General features: G+C 40.5%; 1 protein-coding gene and 1 non-coding gene across 9 annotated transcripts in view; both read left to right on the top strand.

The window, feature by feature from the left end:
- The window catches only part of tbc1d5 (TBC1 domain family, member 5), a 222,593-nt gene that overhangs the window by 44,906 nt on the left and 158,943 nt on the right, over positions 1-18,744 (top strand). For 7 of the 8 annotated variants that reach the window (XM_042346852.1, XM_007897591.2, XM_042346856.1 and 4 more), the window contains one exon: positions 12,439-12,527. The gene's annotated coding sequence lies outside the window, so the exon portion shown is untranslated. Of the gene's footprint in view, positions 1-12,438; positions 12,528-13,877; positions 13,995-18,744 lie in introns of all 8 variants that reach the window. The other variant, XM_042346851.1, reaches the window with a different exon arrangement.
- Positions 791-920, top strand: LOC121848182. Its single transcript, XR_006084900.1, has one exon. It is a non-coding gene; the product is annotated as a small nucleolar RNA SNORA16B/SNORA16A family (small nucleolar RNA).

The following is an 18,744-nucleotide window of genomic DNA, read 5'->3' as shown; positions in this document are numbered from 1 at the left end:
CACATTATTTAAGTGTGCATTCTAGCTTATATACTGTATTTGTACAGTGAAGAACTAAGTTCAGTACATTACGATTTTAATGTGGCACAAATTTTTGTGCTGAATCCTATATTGATGTTTAGCCTCGTTAACCCAATTTAGGTTTAGGCCTAATTGCGATGGTTGCAAGGGAGTGGAATGTTTTGCATCTTTGTACTTTATGGTCAGTATCAGGCATTACCAAGGTATAAGCACAGATCATACACAAGTAGTTGTTTTTACTCTGCGCTAGTATAATAGCAATAATCCTTACATTTGATATAGCACCCTTCACATTGCGATGAAGCCCCAAAGTACTTCACAAGATGTAGTGTAAAGTGGTGTAACTATGTGTTTTGTGGGTAAATGGAGCAACCAAGTTGCATACAGCAATGTCCCACAAACAACCATGAAGTGAATGACGAATTTCATTGAGGGATTGTTACCTAGGCCAGTGTAACCCTTTAAACAATGACTCTCTAAGTAAGACTTGTCATAAATTCAAAGTGTTTTTTGCTATGGGACTCGATTCAACTGGAAAATGGATATTGGGCATTTTATATTTTAAAGCAAGGGAACACAATGCAAGCCATGGGTGCTGTAGAAAATATCTGTAATTCAGGGCTAATTCCACAGCAGCCAAGAAATAACAAAACAGTTCTATATGTGTCAATTTATACTTGCACAATTCTGTTATAACTTCTCCTGTTATACCTAAAATCATAATGTATTCCCCAGTAGACAGCGAAGGCCTGTCCAGAGCTGCACTTGCTTGGGTCCTGATTGAAGCCATGTAAGGTTTGACTTTACCAAATGTGGCCAAAACAGAAGACAAAAGGAAACATTTCTATTGACGGTCACTGTTCAGTTTAATCATGTATCTGATTATTATAATAATAATCCTTGCATTCGATATAGCCTGATCACGTCTTCGAGACATCTCAAAACGCTTCACAGAATATAATGTAAAGTGAATTGACTGTATATTTTGTGGGCAAAACAGGGCAGCCAATTGTGCACAGCAGTGTGTCCCACGAACAGTAGTGGATTGAGTGACCAATTTATTTTTTAAGGAATTATTACCCCAGGAAAAGCGATTCGCCAATTGACTTAACAACTATCTGCTAATCGGCCGGGTTCCTACTTACTGCTAGGTAAGCAGAGGCATGTGGAGTAACAAAACTTGCCCAACGTTTCACCCTGCTCAAACTCGGGTCCTCCTCTCACTTGCGAGGCGAATGTTCTAACCACTAACCTACAGGACTTCATAATGAGTTTAGTGATTTGGGAAGTTGATTGGGGAGGTGGGAATAGAAATGTCAGGTTTAACATACTACAAATAAACAATTTATATTACGTTCATGTGATTGGTACAAATTTACATATATACATATGTATATGATGCTTAAAATATAAAAACATGTTCTGGGGACTGATATGAGTCCTTTCTACCCAATTTATCTGTGCTAATTCCTTTCTCATCACTATGAAAGTTGTCCTTTTCCAGTTGGGTATTTTTGTCTTTGATTGTTCCTCTTATTTTTCAATTTTTTCATTAAATCTAATAATGATGTGGTCACTCTTTCCTGGATCCTCCCCAACCCTCGCATTACCTCACATCCATCTAGTTCTTTCCCTGCCCCCCTCCCCCCTCTGTGCCACCTCTAGACCCCCCAATTCCATGCAAGTGGGCTGATGACGCCCCACTAACCACCTGCTACAAGTCTCGGCGTGTGCAACTTGGCTGCCGCCCCTGACCTCAGCTGTCCTTCCCCATAAATGCCCTCATCCCTGCAACTTTCCCGCTCTGTCCTCTCTCTCTGTCCTCCTCACCTCCTATCCCCACTTGACCATCCCATAGCCTCCCTCTGCTCCAGCCTGGGAATTCTCCATTGGGCTCACCGTGGCAGTCGGCATTGGCTGTCCAGCAGCAGCCACACTGACTGCCCCATTCCCCACTATCACTGCCAGAACCAGACCCCGGGGCCAACCTCTCCTCATGCCTATTCCCATGCTTCCTGCCAATCAGTCCATCACACCCTCCCCATCTCACACATTCCCCTGGCAACTGCCCCTCTGCAAATGTCCACTCCTTCTGCAACAAGGCTTTGACCATCAGTGACCTCATTGTTGATGAAAATATCGAAATCATGGCCCTCATTGAAACTTGGATCTCCCCAGGCGACACCTTCCCCCTCACTGAGGCCACACCACCCAGCTATACCTCCCACCATACCCCATGTCCCAACCGCTGTGTTGGTGGTTTGGCCCTCATCTCCAGGACCTCACTTGCTCTATTCACTTACTCCTCTGGCTCATTCCCCTCATTCAAGCACCTTACACTCTACCATCCCTCCAATCTTTCCCTCAAAATTCTCCTTGTTTACTGTGCACCTCCCCCAAATCCTCCCCCACCTTCATCTCTGATGTCTTCACCCTCCTAGCTTCCCCTTGCCTCTGTTCCGAACCCCTCCTCATCCTCGGCGACTTCAACCTTCACTTTACCCCTTCCTGATCTATCTCCTTGGATTTCTCCCTCCTTTCGTCTCACAACCTCTTCCTCCACATCCACTCTGCCACCCACGTTCGTGGCCACCCACTCGACCTGGTGATTACCCAAGGCCTCAGTGTCTTGGACCTCACAATCACAGACAAAGCCATCTCCGATTACCATTTCATCTCCTTTAACTTCTCATCCCCACCGCCACCAAACCCACCTCCATCTCCTACCGCCCCTGGAAAAAAATCTCCCCGCAATCCCTCTCCACTGCCCTGGAGTCATCTGAACTCCTCCCCCTCTGGCCTATCTCCTGCACTGATTTATCCTCCTCGCTCCACTCTCCTCCACAACTCCCTCTCCACCAATCTCGATACCCTTGCCTCCCTTGCCTCCTGAACCGACTCCTACTCACAAACCTCACCCTGGTACACCAGCCACCTCCGCTTCCTCAAGGGTCAGGTGCAAACGCACCGAGCTCAAGTTTGACCTAACGGTTCATCGGCAGATCTGGCTGGACCACATCAAAATGTACAACTCTTGCCTCTGCCAAATCATCCTTCTACTCCAAATTAATCTTGGAGGCGAAGGACAACCCCAGGCTCCTATTCTCCACCACCAACCGGCTTCTTCATCCACCCTCCCACGCCTCGCCCATTCTCTCCTTAAGCTCCTGACTGTGAGGAGATGCTGGATTTCCTTCAAGTCCAAAATCGAGGAGATCAGTTAGTTTGCCTCCGCCCTCCCAACCGCCACTCCCTCCCCATCTCCTCCCCCCCCGCCCACACTTTGACATTTACCCATCCCTCCCTCCATATTTTCGAACCTGTCTCCCCCTCCTCTCATCACCACAATATCCAGCATGAAACACAGCACCTGGTCCCTTGACCCCATCCCCTCCCCTCTCCTTACCTCCCAGCACCGCCGCCTCGCCCCTCTACTCTCCGACACCATCAATCTCTCCCTTTCATCTGGCACCGTTCCCATCCCCCTAAAAACAGCTAAAACCACCCCCATCCTGAAAAAAATCTTCCCTAGACACATCCCTGCCTTCTAACTACCGGCCCATCTCCAACCTCCCTTTTCTTTTGAAGGTCCTTCAAAGAGTCGTTGCTTCCCAGCTTCGCTCATTCCTCTCCTACCACTCCCTTCACAAGCCCCTCCAATCGGATTTCCATGCTGCTCACAGCACAGAAACTAGTCTGGTCAAGGTGACAAGCAACATTTTGTCCATCTGTGACTAGGGCTCCCTCTACCTCCTCGTCCTCCTCGACCTTTCTGCAGCCTTCGAAACCATGGACCACTCCATCCTCCTCCACTGCCTCTCCTCTCACCTCAATGGCGCCTCCAATTTGTCTCCGCTAATGGTTTCCCTTCCAGCCCATGCACAATCTTGTGCGGTGTTCCTGAGGGCTCTGTCCTTGGTCCCCTCCACTTCAATCTCTATATGTTCCCCCTTGGTGACATCATCCGCAGACATGGGGTCAACTTCCACATGTATGCGGATGACACCCAACTCTATCTCTCTGCCTCCACTCTCGACTCCAGGACAACTGAAGTCCTGGCAGACTCTTTGTTTGACATCCAAGTCCTGGATGAGAGCCAACTTTCTGCAGCAAGACTGAGGCCTTCCTGACTGCCTCGCACCAGCGCCTCAGCACCTTAGGCACTGGCAGCATCAGCATCCACAAATTCACACTGCACCTCACCAAGCCAGTCAGGAACCTGGGTGTCTTGTTCGACCCTCGACTGTTCTTTTTCCCCCATATCAGTGCCATGACCCCCTCTGCCTTCCCCCACCTCCGCAACATTGCCCGTTTCCGCCACAGCCTCACCCCTCAGGCCACCGAAACCCTCATACAGGCATTCGTCACCTCAAGACTTGACTACAGAAACTCCCTCCTTGTCGGCCTCCCCAACTCTTCCCTCCACAAGCTGCGGATCATCCAGAACTCTGCAGCTCGTGTCCTCTCCTGCACCAGGCTATCCAGCTTGTCAGATCCTTTGTTTACTTTGAATACCTCAATCAGATCATTCTAAACCTTAATTTTTTTTGTCAGCCGAGTGCCTAACGGAAACCCAATAACAACAACTTGCATTTATATAGGTCCCTTCACACATCATCATGTTTAAGAATATCCAAACCAAACTGAGTTCCACACATCCCACCTAAACTTGGAAATTCCAGAGATGTTTATTGGAATGGAATGTGCAGTCTCCCTGGAGGGATACTTTCTGCTTACCTAATTCTGGAAAGTATTAGGCACAGGTTGGCAAGAGCCAATGATTGGGACCCCAGAATGTGCAATGGGGTACTGCTGGAGTTTAACCAGCTAAGATTGTATAACTTGCCATTGAGAGCATTGCCCTGGGAAGCTTTTCCGCTACTAACACCACCCTACCTTTAGGCGTTTTGTCTTGTAGGCTTAATGGGAGCTGAATGGGAAGAGTCCCTGCTCCCAGTGAAGGTCTGCCCTTCCAAATTCTGCTGACAATCCAGTCTGGCTGTGCTGTCAGGAGGAGATTTAATTATCATGCAGTATCTGTAAATGATAAGAATTACCTAGGAAATCATAGAATCTAGATCCAATTCTCGAAACTGGTGATATTATGTGCCAGTTGGAACTGCTTCAGGTTGGTTTGAACATTTGTGATTTCTTTACCGAAAATTATAAGAAAAATCTATGAGTGTTGTCACCCAGCTACAATAAAATGCTCATCACATACAAACTTTAACAATGGCCCGAATAAATGCATTTGAAGTGCAATTCCATTGATTGTAGTTGTAGTTTCTAACTGGTCTTAGAGAAGAACTATAAGCAAGTCGAAGAACTAATTTGTAGCAAGGTTATTCTGCATCAATAACATTAATAAAAAAAAGAGAATGTTAACAGGTGTAACACATAAATCCTTCTCAAACATTTGGTTCATTTTATGTTTCATTGGTGCAGTGTTCACATTACAAAAGCTGCTGTGTCTGCATTGGATCCAAACCTTGATATGACAGGAAGTCACAAATAGCAGTGCCTATTGATAATTAGATGCGTGTTATGCTGAACAAGGGAAATACTTCTTCAACAATCTCGCTCTGGTCACATTGCAGCGAAGTTCCTGCAGAGAATTTAAGACATTAATAATTGAGCTATTTATCAGTGGTCTTGTGTTTGAACACACGGTCTATTCATTGGCTGCCTTTTCTTCGTCAACTACAAACATTTTAGCTTTGAAGGTACTATGACTAATTACTGTTACAATTTCTATCTATTGTAACCAGGTACCTTTAGCTCACTTCCTCTTCCAACTGAAGGAGGAGGATTCAGCTGGTAAAATGGCAAAATCCTGTTCTTTCTGTTGCTCGCTCTGGTATCTTTAGTGCACCCTTTGGAAAACATTCACTGGAAATGTTTTACTTTTCATTTACAAATGTATTATTGCAGCATAATATTTTTGAAAAATAATTGTGTAGTTCAATAACAACACAGATGTTTACTTCAACTTGACCCAAGCTTCAGCCATGTTTTATATCAGTCTAAAATTGTTCAGCTTGATTCCATTGTGGATGTCTCTTGAACTGATCTCCTGGGAGATACCCATGCATAGAATAAATTGAAGCAGTGTAGCTATATGCATTAGACAGATTTTTATGCCTCACTCCATTTCTAATGTAAATTAGTAGGAGCAGTAGTTATCCATTTGAGAGATTCTGTTAGTATAAAAATATAAAATTGCACTTATGGCATGCAGTACAGTGTGTAATATCCTGGGAACAGTTTATTGTTTTTCTGTCACTTTCTCTGAATAGTTACTGGCTGTAGGTGACATTAAATATTTAACTTCAAGCTTTGACCAGCGATGGGACCAAAATATTTTTCTAACAAGTATATTGTGAACTTTGAATAAATTTGCTGCTTTTGAAAGCAAAGCAATACATCTTGTATTTTTGAAAAAAGCTGCTTAACAATAGTAGTTCATTTATTCCCTTTTACCTGTGGGTAGTCGAGGTACTGGTTCTTTGTAGGTGGAAGGGGCTGAAAATTAACAAAATACTCCAGGGTACAAGTGAGGATATTTAATAAATGATAACTAACACAGCTTTAGCAAGGGTTAAGTGGGTTCTTCTTGGAGCTAAACTGACACCAAGTAACACATTTGACAATGGAATGTTGGAATTGAGCCCTCGGTGGTCTCAGTAGTTCAGTTCTTGAGACAGGCAGGTCTGCATTATTCCAGGGCACGGCTAATGACAGCTCATTGGCAGGACCTGGAAGGGAATATCAGTCAGTGGAGGTAGGGAGTCATCCCACTCTGCTCCTGTTAACCCTGCAAGATAAAGCCCCAATGGGTAGGGTGGTCCTAGTTGGACAAGCAGTGGGAAAGCTTACATGACAGCAATATCAATGACAAGCTATGCAGTTTTAGATGGTTAAACTCCAGCATTATCCCAATGCACACTTTGGGGTCCCCAAACCATGGCTCTTCCCAACCTGCGTCTAATACTTGATGGAATAAGGTAAGCAGTATGCACCCCTCCAGGAAGAGAGTGAGAATTCCATCCCAACAATCTATCCCTGGGATTTCCAGCTGGGATGCATGGTAATCTCAGCCTGATTTGGATACTCTTAAGCATGGTGATGGGTTTCCGCATGTGTCAGACAACTGGCTCAGAAAAAAAAATTCAACTATTTAACAGGTCTCAAGACATTCTTTTGATCAGGTGATATCCCAATATGATAGGTGGAAGCCATATGACATGCTGTATATAGATTTCCAAAAGGCCTTTGACAAGAGATTCCTTGAAAACTGATGTCACTTTGGGTACCAAAGTTAAAATAAGAATTGGATTGCTAATCATATAAAGGTAAACACAAAGGGTAGTTTTCACAAAATCACAAAATTAGTTTAGATGAAGAAGGCCCTTTGGCCTATTTGATTTCATCATCCCAGAATACCAACTCTTATCATCTTCCAATCACAGCAACAAGCTATTTTTCAAATTAGTCCAGGGTTCTGGTCTCAACCATCCTCCTGGTAACCTGTTGTAATTGCTAATCATCCCCTGGTTAAAGAAACCCTGGTGTCTGTCTTCGAATTTCCCTTTGCAACTCTAAACCCATGTCCTCTTGTTCTACTGTCTTGGTACATCTGGTTTTACTTTTTCAATGCTATTCAAAATTTTATATACTTCTATGAAGTGCTCCTCTGCCCTGCCTCTGGGCCCTGGGCAACCCCTCTATGTTGTGGTGACCAAGCATGTATGTAGTATCTAGGTGTGTTGTAACCAAAGCACTATGCAGCTTAAGTGTGATGTCTGGGGAACTGAATTGATTTGATAATATACCCTAGAATCCTATTTGCCTTGTTTATTGCTGCCTCGCACTGTTGTGACGTGGTGAACAATGAAGTCAATTAACAACCCTTGACCTCTCTCAGCTTCCCCCTTGCCAATTTCTGACCCATCTATGGAGAACATATTTTTCCTATTATCCTTTATGTAGTACCTTAAATTTATTTCTATTAAACTTAATTTGACAATTACAACATCTTCCCGAAAGACATTTACTACCTTCTCTGATTTCAGTCATTGACCCCGCCCCCCCCCCAAAAAAAAAACTTGGTGTCATCAGAGACCCCTAACAATGACTACCTGCTTCTTTCCCTTCAGCTAAATCTGAATCAATTTTCATGTTTTGCTCTTGCTACCTGGTGAGCTCAGTTTCTTAAGGAATCTTTCATATGTTCGTAGGACAGCTAAGTCAAAATGGGGGTGGGTTGGGAGTGGAAAGGCTGGGGGTTCAGGCTGGGAACTCTCCTGCTTCTAGTATACTTAACCTGGATTTGCACACTCAGTGCAAATTAGTTTCAATTTGCAGATGGTACTAATCTAGGAAGAATAGTAGAATCCGACTTTTCAATTGTGTGATGTGTTTTATTAGTTCTCAGGCGTGCCGTAGATGGTGACAGGAAGGTACCGTCTGCTGTTATTTTTACTGTTGGAGTAGTTGAAAAATATCCAGATAGGAAAAGTTAATAAATTCAAGATTGTTCATTTTAATAGCTCTCTTGAGTATCATAGCTGTTGTGCAGAGTGTGATATTCTTGGATTCAGTTTATTCCAAAAAATGAAGAGTTTCAAATGTTTTGAGCAGGCAAACATGAAACGTTAAACACAATTGGATGAAGAACTTCCAAATGTGAGAGAACAGTTTTTATTATTGCCCAAATATTTGATAGTTCTGGAGCAGTGTTTTAAGTGTTACTTACTACTTGGCAAGTCAGATTCGCTTTGGATTCATTTAACTCTGCACTTTGCCAAACAGTTGTTGGAACCAGAGAAAACTGATTCTGTAAAGGAATAAAACATAACTTTGAAAACACCGAAGAGCAGATCAGCAGGTTGGAAAGTCTAACAACAAGGGATTACATGAGGTAGCACATTCTTGATAATTTCTTTTTTTTAGCTCAATGGAACTAGAAAACAGAATCAATTTTTTTCTAGCTTTTGGGGATTTGTTCATCTGAAAATTATGTCAGGGTGATAGAAATCAGACTTGCTTATTAAAACCTGCTTACATTTCTTCATAAGGGGATTTTGATCTATAATTTAAATATCCTCAAGAGATTAGTGTAAAGCAAGAGCATGTTGAAGAGATAGGGGGATTCCAGAGAGTGAGGGATTTAAATACAAGAATGAGGATCTTGAAATCGATCCACTCTGTGACAGGGAGCCAGTGGAGTTTGACAAAGACTAGGGTAATGGAGGTACGGAGTTTAATGGAGTGCTGTAGCTCAGTGGTTAGAGCACTCATAAGCGAGAGACCTTGGTTTGATTCCTTGCAGGGCGAAACATTGGCCAAGTTTCCTGCTCCACTTGCCTCTGTTTATCTAGCAGTAAGTAGGAACCCGGTTGATAGTTGATTGGCGGATTGCTTTACTTGGGGTACAGTTCCTCAAAAAAAAATTGGTCACTTCAATCGACAACTGTTTGTAGGACACTGCTGTGTGTAATTGGCTGCTGCGTTTCACCCACAAAATATAGTAAATTCGCTTTATAATATATTCTGTGAATCTCTTTGAGAAGTCTCGAAGTCGTGATAAGGCGCTATATCAATTGCAAGGATTATTATAGTGCGGGTAAGAATGCGGGTGGCAGAGTTTTGAATTAGTTGAATTTTATGAATATTGGAGTAGGGGAGACCGGTGAGGAGGGCATTTGAATAGTCGAAGCGGAAGGTGACGAAGGCGTGGACGAGGGTTTTGGAAGCTTTCGGAGTGAAGTATGGAGGGAGAGAGGCAGGCAATGTGGAGGAAAGCAGTCCTGGCCAGGGACAAGTTGTGTAGAAAGGAAAGCTGGGGACTGAACCTGACGCCAAAGTTGCACAAGGGTTCAGTGAGTCTTTGGGAGAGATCGGGTAGGGTGAGGAGGTCTGAACTGCAGGAGAGAAAACATTGACGAATGCTAAAGAGTATGGTTTTCTGTCTTGTTCAGCTGCAACAACACATCCAGGCCTTGATTTCTGTCAGACAAGGCTGATAGAACCAGCGGACTGGGAGTTGCAGCTGGAGACCGAGAAGTAGATTTGCATGTCATCTGCATGCATGTAGATTGCATATGTATCTGAATGTATTTTGTGTCAACCATATCTAGATGAGTGGTTGATTGGAGCACATTCTAAGGAAGAGTACTATTCACTTTGGGTAGCAGAGTTCTGGCAAATTCAGACTCAAATTCAGACTGTTCCAGGCTCAAATCATGATGCCTAGTTTCCCTTCCAAAGAAACAATTTCTAGAAACCCATAGGTAACCATTATACTTATCAGAATGCAGGACCCCAGCCAAAGCCTAGTTTTCAATGATAAGGTGATGGTGATTGTAGTCTTTCTTAATATGTGATAGTTTGTGTGGTAACTGCAATTGAAATATTGGTGAAATGTTCTATTTTCTAGTGTCAGAGGAAACTATTGCAGAATTTTTCAGATAGATTGAACAAATGTTCAATAATTAGTAATGTGTACATTACCATCTGCTGGAGAAAGAAATTGTGTCAAAAGATTTTTATAATCCTTGCATTTGATATAGTGCATGGAGAATCTCTCAATCTCTCTTATTGTGAAGTGGAGTGACTGTGTATTTAGAAAGTGAATGTGGCAGATGGTTTGCACACAGCAATGTCCTACAAACAAACATGAAGTGAATTATCAGTTTTATATGAGGCTTTGTTAGCTAGAATACTGGGAGAAACTTCTTTTTTTGAATATTATCATAGGATCTTTAACGTTCACCTAAACAAACAGATGGGACCTCAGTTTAATGTCTCATCTGAAAGATGGCACCTCGGAAAATGCAGTGCTCTCCCAGCTCTGAATTAGGATGTCATCCTAAACTATGAGTTCAAGGTTCCAACATGGGGTTTGAATCCAAAACTTCTCGCTTAGAGGCGAAAGGGCTACCAACTAAACCAGTGTGATACCTAGAGTAGAGTAGGTGCAACAATGTTATTTATTGATTGGCATCCACTGTGATAAACCAAGCAACACAAATGTATTCCTGACAAATACTAAAGTAAAGTCTTTCATTACCTTTATTCTTCCATATTTTATAATAATAAAACATGGATCTGTATTTTGTTATAAGTTTGTTCTAGATTAAGAAATAAGCCATGCCATCAACTCAGCGAGGAACCAACTGTGCACTTAAACATCAAGTGCAAGACATTTCTCTTGCTGCCAAGTATAGAAACGTGTGTATTCATAAAAATATTCCAAGACTACATTGTCAGTCGCTACACTTAGCAGCAAGGGGAATTTCACCTTGTAGCTCTTTCACACAGCACCAGTTTTGACAACTTTTTACTTTTGATTTAGAAAACATTCTTTATTTTTGTTACATCAGTTTGATCTAGATTATAGCACAAGGCCATGGGTATACAATTGAAAGCTATAATTGATGGGAAGAATTCCAGGCCTGTGTTATGTGAACATTGCTCTGAGGGGCAGAACGGAGGATATCCAGGATTGGTTTGATTTATTTCTCCTTCTGTATTTACTGTGTATCAACAAACTACATGAACTTCAGTCATTAAAATTGTACATTAATAATACATTTTACCAGCTGGGAAGATTTAAATTGCATTCAATTGAGTTGACAGGGCTTAAATAATGAATTTGGTGGCACCTTGAGTTCATTGGTTTCTACTGTTGTGTTTCTGCTTTCAGATTTCTGTTTTGAGCATACTACTTTAATAATCTTAAAAACTTTGTCTTGTTACTTTTTAGGTGGGCTAATGTTCACCTAATACTTGTCAATGCTGCTAAACTACATGGCAGAATATTAGCTTGAATAAAGAGCAGAATTTTAGTGGTTATTGGATATTCACAGTGTTTTGTCCATTAGGAATAGAATTAAATGAATGATTTGCTTTCAAACTATTTTTGAATGATTTTGCTATTTTTGCCATCATGAAACTTTTTTGTGTTTAAAGAACCATCATAAGTTAAACAAAGTTAATTTAAAAAAAGGCCAAAAGCAAACTTAAGGAAATTTAGATCACAGGCTTGTTTTGAAGAGGGTGTACAAAAATCAAGGAAGAAAATGGAAAAAAAAATTTTGATTGTTAAATTAATTTTTTCGTTAACTTCATTCTTCTCTCTGTTAATTCATTATGGTCATCTACTTCACAATGAGTTGTATTGAAGTGCAATAACTGCTTTGTAAACAAATACAGAAACTAATCTGTTCCGCCAATATCCCACAAGCAGCAATTGACTATCACTAAATAGGCATGTTTTGGCAAATTTGGATGAGAGGTACACTGGCCAGGATACTATGAAAAGTTCTTGCTTTCCTTCAAATTAGTATGCATTGCAATCAGCCTTTAATATTTTTGGGAGTCTGTAATATCTTTTCATTTTGTTTTCTATTGCAGATTTTCAGTGCTTGAATTCAAGCAAACAAAAGGGGTATTGAAATTCTTCTTCAATGCCAGATTTACACTGAAGTTTAAACAGTACATCGGTGAGTATAATACCATATACATTTAATTTGTAAGCATAATGGTGTCAGAATGGAGCAGTTTTATGAAGTTAGATCAGATCTTCGGATGTTACTCAAAGACAGTGTGAAAGACATTCTAAATAATAAGAGTGCAATGATAATGGCTAGCCAATAACCACTGTATCCAATTCTGTGAACGTTTATATTACTATAATGAATGCTATATTTCACTTTTATATTAGGGGACCCATCATAAAATGAGCGTTTCCTAGGAAAACACACAGTCTCCAAATTTTCTGGTATTTTGGGAGGAAGAATGTAAAATTCTATACCTAGAACTTGATCGTCACAAGGTTATTGTGGTGCTATGGAACTCGTCAGAATACTCACCAAATTCCTAACTATTATCTGTAATTCAGTACTTTATATTAGTCGTTGAAGTTAATGGCACTACGAATGTCTAATACAATAAGCAGCACCATTATTTTCACAGACTTTGCAATTTCTGATAAAACAACGAGCTGGTATTTTTGAACTAGCTATATTAGGTAAGTTTTTAAAACTATTTTGGTTTCAGGTTTAAAAAAAGGTATTGCTTATCTTGGAATCAAAGACTAACAGCACAGAATTGGATCTTTTAGCCAATCAATTTGCCAACTGGTATTTTTCTCCATGTGGTCCACCTAGTTAAATCCCATTCTCTTGCTTGCTCCCGTACTTGTTTTCAAACATCTAATTTCCTTTCAAAATAATTCATATCTTTTGGTTCAGCAATGCTTTATGGTAAAGCTGTGGGAGTGGAAATAATGCCGCCCTTGATGCAGGGTGTCAGGAAGTTTCTCGAGCTGAGGGGAAGGCAACCGGTTCTCTTTACCAACAGTGCCCTCTGAAATGCTGGCTCCTGCCGCTGCCATAAGAGGATAGTTCGCCAGGGAGTAAGAGTGTGGGTAGGCCGGATGAAATCACCCCCTGGGCTAATGCGGCCCACGGGCCACCAATTAAACCACCCTGGTCTATAATATTGATGACCAGGACAAGTATGTTATATTTAAAGTGTAGGTCACTAAATATTTTAACATTTTTGTTCACACAACAGATGAAATTGGAACTGAAAAGCATTAGAGTAAGAAAATGATACTTTTTTGTATACAGTATTAGTTTTTCTCTTATGATTTCCTAAAGCTATAATAATTTATTCAAGTGCAGAAAGCTTAATAAAGGTAGACTATTTTAACTGAGGTAAATTGAAGTACTGCACTGCCATTAGAAATGGAGCACAGGTTGTCTTTGAGCTATTATAATAAATAGCATTAGACCACTGTTACACTTACAGACTTGATGTCTTCCTTTGCTTATCCATATTCCCTCTAGGAGTCCTGTGCTACACTGCATGAATAGTCCTAGGAAAATGGAACGTAGCGATATGCAACTGAGCAGATGTTGTAAGCTTGTCACAGATAAGGCAGCTGCAGGTCCTTTGCTGACCTAGTGAGTATTGGGAACTCATGTACACAAGCAAGGTGTTTACAGAGAAGAGTTTTAAAAGCATTCTTATGGATGGAAAATATAGTAAAATATAGAATATTTGCTTTTTTTGAGGCCGTTAAAAATCTCCAGTTTCAAATTACACTTGAGCTGAAATACATGTGCACCAATCATCTCGAACAGTTCTAAACACTGAAATTATATTGGAAGAGAAACTCTAGAATATTTGCCTCCTCTTTCTGTAATCATAAAAAGCCCTTTAAAACTATGAACAAGCAGAAATATATAGAAGAAGAATATTTGTTGAAACCTGGCAAAATGTGAAATTGAACGGCAATATAAGTATATGTCTTGCTTTAGGTAGAGAAATCTGCTTGGTATTAGAGAACAACTTTGTGGGCAGAATTCAACAGAGTACATTTGAATTAGCAGCTTGATCTGCAAATAGGGCATGTGCAAGAAGTACCATATTCTAGACTGATCGATTCTTATCCAATTGGAGTTTAGGGCTTTGACAAGTTGTAATCTGTTAAACGATGACTGAAGTTGTATTTTCTTACTGGCAGCTATTCTAAATGTAACTTTTCGATTTATGAGAATGTGAACTGGTTTGGCAAACTCTCAAATCCCTCTAGAGAATAGTTAAACAGTGATTAATCATTGTTTCTTTACCGAATATGCAGGAAGAAAGGAAACCTGCATTTTATACTCTGAAGCAATTAATCCCTGTGATCTTTGCCAGCCTACTCCTGATGATAAGTCTAAAAACAAAACGGGTCTTAATTTGTTGAATTGTATATGGCAAAAAGTATAAAATGTACAATTTATTTCCCATTATGTAGTTGAGCAGAAAGTGAGAACTTGCAATTTCTAAGGGGACCACACAATGTACATGTAAAACAAGCTAAGTGAGCTAGGTAGCTGCATTTATACTGTAGCAACTACTGTTTTTTTTCCCTCTGCACATCTGGTGTAATCACTGTGCGTTTTTCATTCACTGGCTGGCATTTTTTAGTGATTGTGGCATAAATCATTTTGCTAATCAGAAACACAAGTGACTGAGAGTCATTTCTTCTTTGCACAATAGAAAAAACATATGGCTTTCCAGTCATTTCTGGTAAACAAAAAATCCATTGACATGGATATTTGCGACATTTTGATAAGGAAAATGGATCTCACATTTTAGTTAGCAACTTACATTTAGAGAGTCAGCTCTTTTGTTTTGTCCACTTGTAGTAATTTTGACATGCAATTCACATAATCTAATAAAATAATGAATTAAAAATGGACCAATAATTGCAAATAGTTTCAAACAGCTTTTTATTTTAGCCTAAGATTTTTCAATTGTAGTAGTGCATAGGTTTTAGGGAGGGGGGTCCTTACTCTTTCTTGTTTGCAAATACATTTCTAGTTGTATTTATATAATATTGTGAAATATTATTCTTTTTCACAACCAGATGCTTTACGAAGCATGTCATAAACATTATGTTCCAAATTAAATTCATGCACAGCTGACTGTGTTTATCATGCTGGTGCTGTACTGCAATGGTTTCTAGTTCTTTTTGAATTTTATTTTTTATTTTAACTTTTAATTTGAATTATTATGTACTTCAGTTGATTCAATAATCACTTGTTACCATCGTGCTCTTTGAATAATTCAAGTTATCACAGTAGCTCGCTGAGCAGACTTGTTTGCCAAATTTAGAAAACTAATAGTTCATGGCCTTTGTAAAGTATAGTTTTGTATTTCAGTCAAATGCCTTGATTTATTTTCTACTAGCTGTACCTGTTGCAACTATGCTTGCAACCAAAGGAACCAATATAGAATGTAGTATTATACTTTATATTAGATTATTATACTTTATATAAGATCATTATACTTCATATTAGATTATTATATTTATTATTACACTTTATTATGTTATTATACCTAATATAACGATAGGAGATGCCCCCCAACCATACGCCCATGACACTCTCACATGCAAGACCTTTCCGATGAGATATAAATCATGTCTCTGCGTTAATCGGTTATTATGTTATTGGCGGACGGACACACAGACAGACATTCTGTCTTTATTAGTATAGATGCCTCTAATAATAATAATTCTTGCATTTGATATAGCGCTTTTCACGTCAGGAGGACGTCCCAAAGCGCTTCACAGAACACACTGTAAAGTCAATTGACTGTATATTTGTGGGCGAACACGGCAGCCAATTGCGCACAGCAATGTCCCACAAACAGTCGTAGATTGAAAATGACCAATTTATTATTGTTTTTGGTTTTGGCGGGGTTGTATAATTTCCTGTGTCACTACTTTGCTGCAGAATACCATGCATACCTGATATTTTGGGGCGTAGTTAAAGGATTTTTTAAATATAGCTCATCAACAATAGAAGATCCCTGAAAATATGCCCATGACACTCCCCCATGTAAGGCCTTTCCGGTGAGGCATAAATCATGGATATACGACAATCGGTTATTGCGTTATTGGCAGACACACAGACAGACATTTTGTCTTTATTAGTATAGATGCAACTTCGAAACTGTACCCTGTTTACATGTTTGCCTTGTCATTGCAAATTGAAATGTTCTGTAGCAAATGACACTATAGTTATACACAACAAACTTAATGACCTTATTTGTTTAGATGTTTCCAGTCTTTCAGATGCAAGGCTGGAGATTGAGTATTTTATTGTTGGAACGAGAATCAAACCAAACAGTAACATTATCAAAACGTGTACTATGAGCTCATTGCAGAAAATTTCAAGTCGCTTCTCTTCTGCTGACTGCTTGAGTACATCAATTGAGGATGGTGTCTCCATTGCTTCCTGTTTTGGCACATTAACTCAAAGGTTATGTTTGTTGTGGTCGGACTGTGTTAGCTTTGTTCTTCTGACTTGTAAAGTTGCTGCAAGCTCGAAAACAGTGAGATCAAGTAGGCAGAAGTAATTAGATGGAGGGTTTTTTGGTATTTTTGTGGATGACAAAATGTTGGATTGATATCCACCATTTGATCTCATTCTTGCAAAATACCAATGCAATTGTCTTCTTTACACAATCACATTGTTTCTTAAATGAGGCTGTCACCCTTTCAGGGAACGTACTCTGACCGTTTATAACCTGTGTAACGAAAGAGAACTCGGTGTCTGTCCTAAAATTACTCTGCACAACTGAACGGATTTGGCAGTTGAGCCCAGCATCTTTCACTGCATGTTTATTATTTTGCTGTTGTAAGCGACGAGTCAACCGACTAGCTCTTTCAATCTCTTGGTTAGTTTTATCTATCTGTGTGGCTACTAGTTTTACTTTCTATATGCAGTACTTGGTACTGATCTGAATTGAACTTAATTTGCCATTTATTAACCCAAGTGCCTATCCTGTTAAGTTTTCACAGTTATTTAAATACCTTGTATGCCAATCCAGGTTATATTTCAAGATCCTCACCCTTGTATTCAAGTCCCTGCACTCCTCTGCACCCCCCAACTTCTCTGACCTCCTCTCTCCTCAAAACAGTACCTGTTGCCTTCGTTCCTCCGGGTCTGGCCTCCTCCTCGTCCCTCGAGTCCTCTGCTCCACCCTCAGCGGCCGTGCCTTCAGCCACTATGCCCCGAGGCTCTGGAACTACCTTCCTCACTCCCTTCGTCTTGCTCCCTCCCTTCCTATTTTCAGGTCTCTGGTGAAGACCTTTCTTTTCGACCGCGTCTTTGATCACCTTCCTCCCCCTCCCCCCGGCTCGGTCCCGGGATCCGTTACTGTAAAGCGCTCTGAGACGCCGTCCGGCGTGGAGGGCGCTATATAAATCCAAGTTGTTATATATGTATATTAGGAACAAAAAGGGTCCCAGCAAGCATCCTGAGGCGCCCCACTCAATACTTGCCATTTCAACCTTGCTCTCCTCACACTACAGTCTGCTTCCCACCCTTTAATCAGTTCCAAAAGAACACGTAATGTGGAAGTGACACAAGAGTTTATTGTTGTTTGGGTCACAAGCTTCAATGAGATCATCCAGATGTGTATTACTGGTTACGATTGTAGGGGATGAGACAGTCCATTTACATTATCAGGTGAGAGACTGTGCTAAAATGTTATTTGTTGTTAACTTAGATTCTGCTCATAAATTGGGTGTGGTTTGGCAGGACAGGTTGATAAGTCGAGGGGACATCAACCTCAAAGCATATTCTGATCACCTACCCAAACATTGGGCTGAAGCACAAAGGTCAATACTGTTAAATTCATAAATTGATTGATTCCATTTTCTAATTCATTCAATGAAAAGAAACTTGAAATCTGATTGTATTTGGAATATGCATTTTGAAGTTGGGTTGCTGCCGTTGGGACTTGTACAGACATCCATTATGAAGTAGCAGCACTGTAAATAAGCAGCAAGGCACACCGCAATGCATTAAGAGGAGAGATTTGATGCAGTGCACCAGGCTGCCCAAACATCAAATTACTATACTATGGATCAAAATTGAATGCTCCTACTTGAGTTGGGACATTTTAGTCTGGAACAAAATCACATCAGTAAATGGGTTGCGTTGAGATGGCAACAACTAATGTGGTACAGCTGCTAATTTGTTACAAAAGGAAATTAGCAGCTGCCATATAAATGAGTATTAAGTAATTCTGTCTGAAAGAGTTTGAGGTTCCAAATATGCCTTTTTTTATATTTTCCACAAATAACATTGATTTGGTGAAGTAGCAACAAAATGGACATTTGGGTATAACATGTCTGTTACCCACGACTTC

This window comes from Callorhinchus milii, unplaced genomic scaffold, assembly GCF_018977255.1.
Source record: "Callorhinchus milii isolate IMCB2004 unplaced genomic scaffold, IMCB_Cmil_1.0 Scaffold2, whole genome shotgun sequence".
In the NCBI taxonomy this organism is placed as follows: domain Eukaryota; kingdom Metazoa; phylum Chordata; class Chondrichthyes; order Chimaeriformes; family Callorhinchidae; genus Callorhinchus; species Callorhinchus milii.
This window is presented reverse-complemented; position numbering and strand designations above follow the sequence as displayed.